General features: G+C 35.0%; 1 pseudogene; it reads right to left on the bottom strand.

Moving 5' to 3' along the window:
- Positions 1–4093: 4093 nt before the first annotated feature.
- On the bottom strand, positions 4094–9171 carry LOC148791621 (G2/mitotic-specific cyclin S13-6 pseudogene; annotated as a pseudogene).

Raw genomic sequence — 9171 nt, forward strand, 5'->3', positions numbered from 1 at the left:
TGTATACAAGTTCCCAACAATTTCAAAGTTTTGTTGTTGGACCTTTTAATTAAGAGTTTTACCATAATCTCAAATAGGTGTGGTGCATTCCAGACTACTGGGTCCTACTGTAATGTACTGTCTCAAATAGGTCTGGAATTCACCACACTGGTGGTGATCCTTGGTACTGTGGTTGTATGGCGTGTTCTTTATGATGGAGGTGTGGTACATCAAGTCAAAATGTACCAAATCAATGTTATATTAATGCACCAAAGTGTGCTGTTGTTGAAATATGAAAAATTGGCGTGTTACTAAAAGTTTTGAGATATTGTGTTCCAGAATCAAGCTTTGCCAGTTTTGTTAATTGTGATTGTGTATTTATGGTTTTATGAAGCATTTTACACCCAAAATTTTCTCCCTACTAAACGTTTACATGCTCATATTGTAAATGTGGAAGGTTTACTTTAGCCTATTTTGTCTTCATATATCAATTGGCAACTCGTGAACTGGGAATCAGGGAGTTTATTAATGCCATTATCAAATATATGGAACCAATAGGAAATACCGATATGCTTGATTCTCTTGCAAAAATTCTATCATAATCTTGACTCAAATCAAAATCACATTTGGTTAGAGGGATAAGAGAGAGTCTCCTAGGGCATCTTACAGCTATTCTTGGCAATGATGGAGTAGCAGCTCACTATATCTTATTGCATCTTCTGCCTAAGGTGTTTGTTTTTCTTGTTCCTTTTACTATAATCACATCATTTATTCACCACTCCTCTCTGAGATGTGCATTTGTGGAAAGAGCTAATGTAATTTCATTTTCTGCAGGTCCATGCTAGAGTTAATATTGTTGCAGTTGGAAAGCTCTCATTAAAACTTACAGGTTTTACAAAAGAAAGTGCATCTATTTTTGGAATCAGCTTAATCTTGCAATCCAAAACCTCCTACCTTTTACATGATCAATACCTCTTACTGTGGAGAATAGTGCTTAAATTGCCCCAAGAAAAGATTACCAAACAAACAGGCAAGTTGGCTCATATTGATATGTTTCTTTATGCATTTTTTTAAACAGAGCATGCTAATTTATTGACCACGTCCTCAGGATTTATTTATTTATTTTTTTGTGTTTCATGCTAGGTTGGTCACTGGAGTTCTACAGCTATCTGAAGGAACCCACTTAACCATTGATGAGACTCAACTAAAAGCAAGGACTCTTAACTCCATTGGAGTAGAAAACATGAGGTTGCTTAAGAATCTAATGGAATGGCAGAAGGTATTTAAGATGTTCTTTTTGTTGATCCTGCCTGTGAATTTGTGGGGTAATCCATCCCATGGTTGTGTATAATGGTATGCTATCCTCAGTCTCAGTGTCCATTTGGTTGTTGGAAGTTCCTAATATTTAATTATATGCTTATTTCAGGTCGACTATGATTTTGAGTACTACAAAATGGAAATGACCAGTGATGTCCAGGTACTAATCCTCTCTGGGGGGAAGTCAAACATCTTGCCTGCAGATTTAGTCTTACCTTTCCAGCCTTCTGCCATGTTTTCTTGTAAAAATAAGGGTATGGAAGTGCTGCAAGCTTGGAGATGGTATTTGACTACTCTAAGATCAATGCCACATTCCATAGAGCCAGAAATGCAGATAGTTTGTCTAGGTTACTTCCTCTTCTCCAGTAATCAAATTCTATGCCCATTACTCTGTTGCTCAAATAATTGTAACTATTTTTTTTTTTTTGGCACTAGATCTTTATTATACCATTATAATGGTTGGGCCTGGTCTCCAATGTATCTGCATACTAAGATTTTCTAAGTGGCCCAACCCAAATCCTGGGTTAGACACAGTTGAAATTCTTCAACTTGGGTGCCTTTATTTGCATTCCCCTACTAACTGTAGCAACCATCAAATTTCTCACAAGTAAAAATATTTGAGCAATCTATCCATTTCTTTTACATCAAGGATACTAAATGTGACTAAAAAGTTTCAAAGCTTCCTTCATTGTATCTTAAAATCTTTAAAAAGTTTTACGTCTAGGCTTTCTGCTTCTCCTTGACAAAATTTCTTATTTTGCTCAGTGAGAAGATACATTTTTATGTATCTTTGTGTGAAAGGCTTCTTAATTGGGTCAAGCAAAGAGCTTCTGTAGCATGGAGGAATCCTCTGGCTGATCTAGACTGTCCATAAAGTAGGAGATTCACTATTGGGTAGGTGTTTAGTAGCATACTTCATATCAGCACTATACCCAATCAAGTATTGGATTTTTACCTGATTGATAATAGCTGTCTATATATTCATTTGTTTACTATAATGATCTTGTCATTTCTTAAACATTTTTTTTGACAAGCCAAATAATCTTCATTTATTTTGAAAAATCAACAATTGAGCTGAATTGGTTATACAAAAATAATTCTTGTTTAAAGAATCATTCAAAGGCTGCTTGCCTAATTCCAGTCATTCATCTAAGACAAACAGACTATCTTACTGATAGTGACAAACCAACTTTGAAGAAATGAAAGCATGCTGTTGCAATAAAAAATGAATAAAAACAAGATCAATCAAATTGTCAGTTGGAGTCTGATCAGTGTGTCACTTCAGTCAAGGGTGGGTTTTGGCTGGAGGCAACAAAGCAACAGCGCCACGTTGAGGATCTGAATATTTCTTGTACACTGCTCTTAGCTTACTCTCTGTTGCTACTGAATGGAAGTGAACCATCAGTTTAGCACAGTCCATGAGCTGAGACTCTGAGAATCCTATGTCGAACTTGAGAGTTCCACTCCAAGAGGACTCTTATTCAGGGTGCACTGTGCTGCATAGACTGCTGAAGCAGCCACCATTGATGGACAATAGCTTATATCTCGTAGTGCATCAAACCAAGCTCCGTCATGAAGAAAATCATGTTTTCCATAACGCAAAGTGTAGGGACTATCAAGATCAATTCCAGCTTGCCCAATATTTCTTTCTCCATGGCCAAAATATGTTCTTTGCTATATGTTCTATTTGATATCAGAACCACGTCATTGACCTCTGGAGCCCATATCTCCTCATATTTGCTAGCTATGAGCAAAGCACCAAGTAACTGTAGCTCTCTCCTTGAACTTGTAAGGAACTTCAATCAACCAGTCCACAAGGATTGATCTCATCTTCTCATTAATATCAGGCTGTGAATCCATGTAGTCGGGAACTCGGCTTGCATTCTCTTCGAGCTTGTAAAACTTGTATAATGATTATCATGTAAGATAATCATTAACCAACTTGTTTAGAGGATTTTCTTTACCGATAAAATTGGAATATGTTGTGTATATATTAATAAGAATGGGGCATAAGATTAGCTACCACGTCCTTCTCATTTATAAAGTTTATTTTTTTCTTCTGTTAGGAATTCTCGAGTTCATCTGTCATACGTAACATTACAAACAATGCTCAAGAAAATGGTTCTTTGGAGGTATGAAGCATGCATTTGTAAGCTATCACTATTAGACTCCACTATCTATTTGTCACTCAAGAAAATGGTTTTGTCATTATAATATTAATTAATAATATTTGTCACTTGTAAACTCCATTATTTAGAAAAGGGACAACTGCTTCTTGTCATAGACCTAAGGTAAGTTCCAAAACCATTTCGATATTATTTTTTTCCTATAGAACTTCAAAAATTTCAAAACTCTTTATGGGATGAAACTAAAATTGCGTTCATGGTCATGCCCTCGATTTTTCTGTTTTATTTATTTTTTGTTTATTTTTGTTTTTTTCCTAGTAATATATGCTTGCCCAATGCCCACATATAAAGAAATAGTGCCTTTCCCATGGCAATGATGTGGAGATGCACTGAAATTTTTTTTTTTCATAATATGGAGATGCTTAACAAGTGATTTTTTTTTTTCGTAGGCAGTTAATGGCCTTTAACAGTAGATATTGATCTTGTCATTTCTTAAACTTTTTTTTTGACAAGCTAAATAATCTTCATTTATTATGAAAAATCAACAACTGAGCTGAATTGGCTATACAAAAATAATTCTTGTTTAAAGAATCATTCAAAGGCTGCTTGCCTAATTCTAGTCATTCATCTAAGACAAATAGACTCTTACTAATAGTGACAAACCAAATAGACTATCTTATTGTCTCATAGTGCATCAAACCAAGTTACGCCATGAAGAAGATCATGTTTTCCATCTCATCAGAGGCAACTGCCTTGATGAAACGAACAAGGAACACAAAAGGTGTGGGGACTGTCAAGGCCCATTCCAACTTGCCCAATATTGCTTTCTCCATGGCCAAAATCTGTTCTCTGGTATATGTTCTACCTAATATCAGAACCAAGTCATTGACCTCTGGAGCCCATATCTCCTCATATTTGCTGGCTATGAGCATAGCACCAATGCCAAGTAACTGCAGCTCTCTCCTTGGAACTGCTTTCATAGGAACCAGTCAATTACATGGATGGTAAGGTAGAGAGTTTCAGGCCTGAGATCGAACTTGTAATGAACTTTTATCAACTAGTCAATGTCAAAATTGGGTTCCTTGGGCTTATCAACAATGCCAGAAGAATCCTTGCTTCAAGCAGTTAGGATTGAAACAAGAGTCTAGATTTTCTTCCTCGATGAGCTCTCCTTTTTAGTGCCTTCTTCTGTTTGAGTCACTTCCTTTTTGGGGCTTATCTCCATTCCAGTGTCCAGGGTTGGCTTCACAAAAACCTTCTTTCGAGCAGGCTTTGTAGCAGTCGCTCCTTTTGGAGCAGCTTTGCATCAACCACTCATTTCTTAAACATTGTAAGAAATGAAAACAATATTTTTGAAATATGGTAAGAATCATCATCCATGCGGAGACCAAGGACAGAGCATGGTTTACGTTAGGTCCATCGACCTAATCACAAAGAGCCTATAGTTATATTGGTTTGATACTAGGGTGCCAAGTGACTATCTCATCTACTGGGTCATTGATAAGCTTCATAGTTAAATAGTGGCCAATGAGAGCTCCTTCATTTTGGTGCTTAAGCAACTCCCCTATATCAATCCCTTTTTTATTTTTAATGGTGTCGATTATTTCACTTACTGCAACAACCTTACCACCTCTCTCTTGAATGAGCTTTGCTGCCAAAGACCTAGATGCAAAATGTCAAATCTGAAATGGCCAATGAGAACCCACATTGCCAAAGCCCTAAAAAGATTTACAATTCAACAAAGCCTCTGTTGGCAAATGTCCAATAACCCACATTGCCAAAGACTTGCATGGAAAATGCCAAAATCTGAAATGGACTTTCCATGTTCAGCAAGTAAAGCCTCTGTTGCATAAACAAATCTACAATGTCCAAGAACCCACAATTAAGTATGTTTTCTTATCTAGTAGTTAAGTTGAAGAGAAATATATTTATTTGCTTATGTTATTTTGATGGCTTGGATTTGATAAAAAAAATTTGATTGTAAGATAATGATTAAGGTTTTTTTTGAAGAGATTAAGGAATCAAGAAATTGTGGCCAAAGTAGTTATAATCAAAGACCCATGTAAAAAGGAGATACTGAATTGAGTCAAGATTTTTGAGAGGTATATGTTGAGGTACTGATAATTCATGAGGAGCCTTTAATAAGACCCCATGGACGTTATAAGACAATTAGAACATCTATTGGAGCTACTATTGCTTGGCCTTCGTTTTTGGTAAATATTACAAATTTACGTATAATTATTTTTATTTCATTTTTTGTTGCTACATGTGATTAAATAGTCAATGGCTATTAATTTACAAAAAGTATACCTATTTACTTTGTTTCTTTCTTTTTGTTGCTTTTCTTTGAAAGTTGTAGAAGAAGAAAGGGTTGATGAAGACTACAAAAAGCATTTTTTTAAATGTTAAAAGAAATTTCTTTTGAACTGTTCTATATTTGATTTGTAGGTTGTTAAAAAAGAAGTCACCTACTCAAAAGGAAGAATGAATATAATGAGGGCTAAATGTTGTGTTTTTTTGTTTTTTTGTTTTGTTTTTAAAATGATGATGGAAGTCAATTGGAATTTTATGGATAAGGTGTATATTTTTGGATTTTATATATGTTTTCGTACGGGTTTTATGTTTTGATTGAATATATTTTCATACAGGTGTATCAATTGAAATTTTTATGTAGCAATATACACAATATATTGCACTTTATAAAAAAAAAATTGGAACATTTTTAGAGGTGGCCAAAACTGCCACTATTAAAGCATATATCTTTAGAGGTAGCCAAAAAGTGCCTCTAAATATTAAACTATACAAAATTTTCCTTTTCTTAGATTTCTTTTAGAGGCACATACAAGTGCCACAAAATCATTTGAGGCATTCAAATGTGCCTCTAAATTAAGCTTTTAGAGGCACTTTTAGATGCCTCTATACAGGACTTTTAGCGTCAATGCAATAGAGGCAGTCGTATGTGCATCTAAAAGTACAATTTAGAAGCAGATCTAATGCTCAACCAAGTACCTCTAAAACATTTAGCGACAGAACTTTTAGAGGCACTTACGTAGCTACCTTTTATTTACTTTAGATGAAATTCTTAAGCTTTTAGATGCAGTTATGGCTACATCTATAGATGAATTTTCTAGTAGTGAAATTGTAGATAAAATTTTTCTTGGCTTTTCTTTGTCTAGTCCCGCATCAATACAATATTGGCATTGACACTATATACAATATCAAAACTACTAAAGTATGTTTTTGTTTTATTTTCATAGTAAATGCTTTGTCACCTAACTCCTAATGCTATTTCAACAAGAATATGAATACCATGCTTTTAGGAATTTTGCTATAAGAAACTTCATGAATATGAACATTAACACTTTTGTCTTATATATAATTGGTTTACCGTAGGTGTTTGCAATATTCTATATGTATGATTCCATGGAAAATGATAGTATATAGGGCATGATTGGAGCAAGGATATTGTTTCATTTGATTTGAGTAGATAGCCCGTTGTTATATGTGATTAAATATCTTAAAGCTATTAATTTATAAAAATTATACCCGTTTATTTTGTTTTTTTTTTCTTTTTGTTGCTTTTCTTTACAAGTTGTAAAGGAAGAGAGAATTAGATGAGGATTACAAAGAGCTTTTTTTTCTTTATATGTTAAAAGAAATTTCTTTTGGATTTTATATTTGATTTGTATGATGTCAACAAAGAAATAATCTATTGAAAAGGAAGAAGGAAGATAATGAGGGGGTTGAATGTTGTATTTTTTTTTTAAATGATGATAAAAGTTAATTGAAATTTTTACAAAACAATCACAATTTATGGATAAGGTGTTTCTTTTTGGATGAGGTATATATTTTGATATAAGTTTTATGTTTTGATTGAAGAATATATTTTCATACAAGTGTATCAACTGGAAGTTTTCCAGAACAATATTCACAATTTGTTAGACTTTTTTTTTTTTAAATTGGAACATCTTTAGAGGCGACCAAAAGTGCCTCCAAATATTAAAGCATATATATTTAGAGGCGGCTGAAAATGTCGTTAAAACATTTTAGTTGAGATTTTTCCTCTTCTTAGATTTCTTTTAGACGTACATAATAATGCTACAAAATCATTTAAAGGCATTTAAATGTGCCTCTAAATTGAACCTTCAAAGGCACTTTTAACTGCCTCTATATATAACATTTTGCGCTAGTGCAATAGAGACAGTCATATGTGCATCTAAAAGTGCAATTTAGAGATGGATTATCTATCAAGCATCTGATTCTCAACCAAGCGCTTCTAAAACATTTAGCGACAAGGCTTTTAGAGGCACTCACCTGGCTGCCTCTCCTTAGTTTTAGAGGCACTCACTTGATTGAACCCCAATAAGGTGAATCAACTGATAATCCTCTAACCAGAGGATAAAATCCTCGTCGGGGGATCCCTCAATCCCTCCTAATCCTAATTGTTTCTCAATCCCTCCTAATCCTAATCCTTTGCATCTAAAGAAATCCTTTGCTGCTATTGTCTCTGAATTGTGTGCACTTGAGCAGGTACATTTTTATCCTAAACCTCCTTCCTTCACTCAGTTTGGGGAACCTGCTTGTTTTTTACTTCAGAGGAGATTGCCAAGGCCTGCAAACCCTTCAGATTTTCACTAGTAGCAAAGTTTTCTTATGGAAGGCCTAGAATACCTGAGATTAAATCTCTTCTCCAAGGTCGTTTTTCTTTAAAAAACGATTTTGTAATTGGTCATCGATCACAAACACCATTTGTTCAGGTTTAAAAATGAAGAGGACTTTCTTCTTGTTTGGTTAAGAGAAGTAATCTATGTCAAGGGTTTTTTGTTTCGATTTTTTAAATGGTCATCGGAATTCAAATCAGGGGAGGACCCCTCCGTTCTTCCTATTTGGATAAGCTTTCCTAAGCTTCCCATTGATCTCTTTGGTGAATCTTATCAACGATCAATTGCTAGTAATGTCAGGAGAGTTCTCAAAGTTCCCCTGGCCACTATGCACTGCACGACGGCAACGGAGGCAAGAGTTTGTGTAGAACTCAACATCATAAAGCCAAGACCCGAGAAGATCTGGATAGGTCTAGGTAAAGGAGATTTTTTTCAGAAAGTTCTCTATGAGAATATTCCAAAACTTTGCAATGAATTTCACAAGGTTGGTCATCTTTTTCGCACTTGTAAAAAGAGCAAGAAGACTACCAAGGCTCCAAAAGAATGCCAATTGAGAACAGAAGGAGAAGCCTACCTCAAGAAACACAATGGTCCTGGTTGACCTTGAACCTGGCATACTTATGAGAAATGACAAAGAAAGAGATTCAAAAGTGTTAAGGAAAACGAGGCAAAAAATAATAAGGGTAAAATACAAAAACCTCTCCTGAAGTTTTTGATAATCATAAAAACCTCTTTTATAGTTTTATTTTTCGCAAAAATCTTTCGTCTAGTTTTAAAAAATTCAACAAATACCTCCCTTTTGTTAATGATCAAGACCGAAAATGTTGAAGAGATGATTTTTTTTCAAAATACCTATTCTACCCTTTTACGAATTAATGTGCATCTATTTTTACTAAAATAGTCCTAAGGCCCCTTTGCCTGTTCCATCGCCATCGTCCCATGAACAGGATCAGATCCTCGATGGCGGCATCGTCAAGCAAGCTTTCAACCCATATGGCATCGCTGCTTATGCCTTCATCCAGATGGGTACTTACAGGGGTGGCCTCGACACTTTTGCTGTTGTCGGTCTTGCCTCCAAGCCTCTCCAT

Source organism: Nelumbo nucifera, chromosome 5, assembly GCF_055504915.1.
Source record: "Nelumbo nucifera cultivar China Antique chromosome 5, China Antique-T2T, whole genome shotgun sequence".
Classification (NCBI taxonomy): Eukaryota; Viridiplantae; Streptophyta; class Magnoliopsida; order Proteales; family Nelumbonaceae; genus Nelumbo; species Nelumbo nucifera.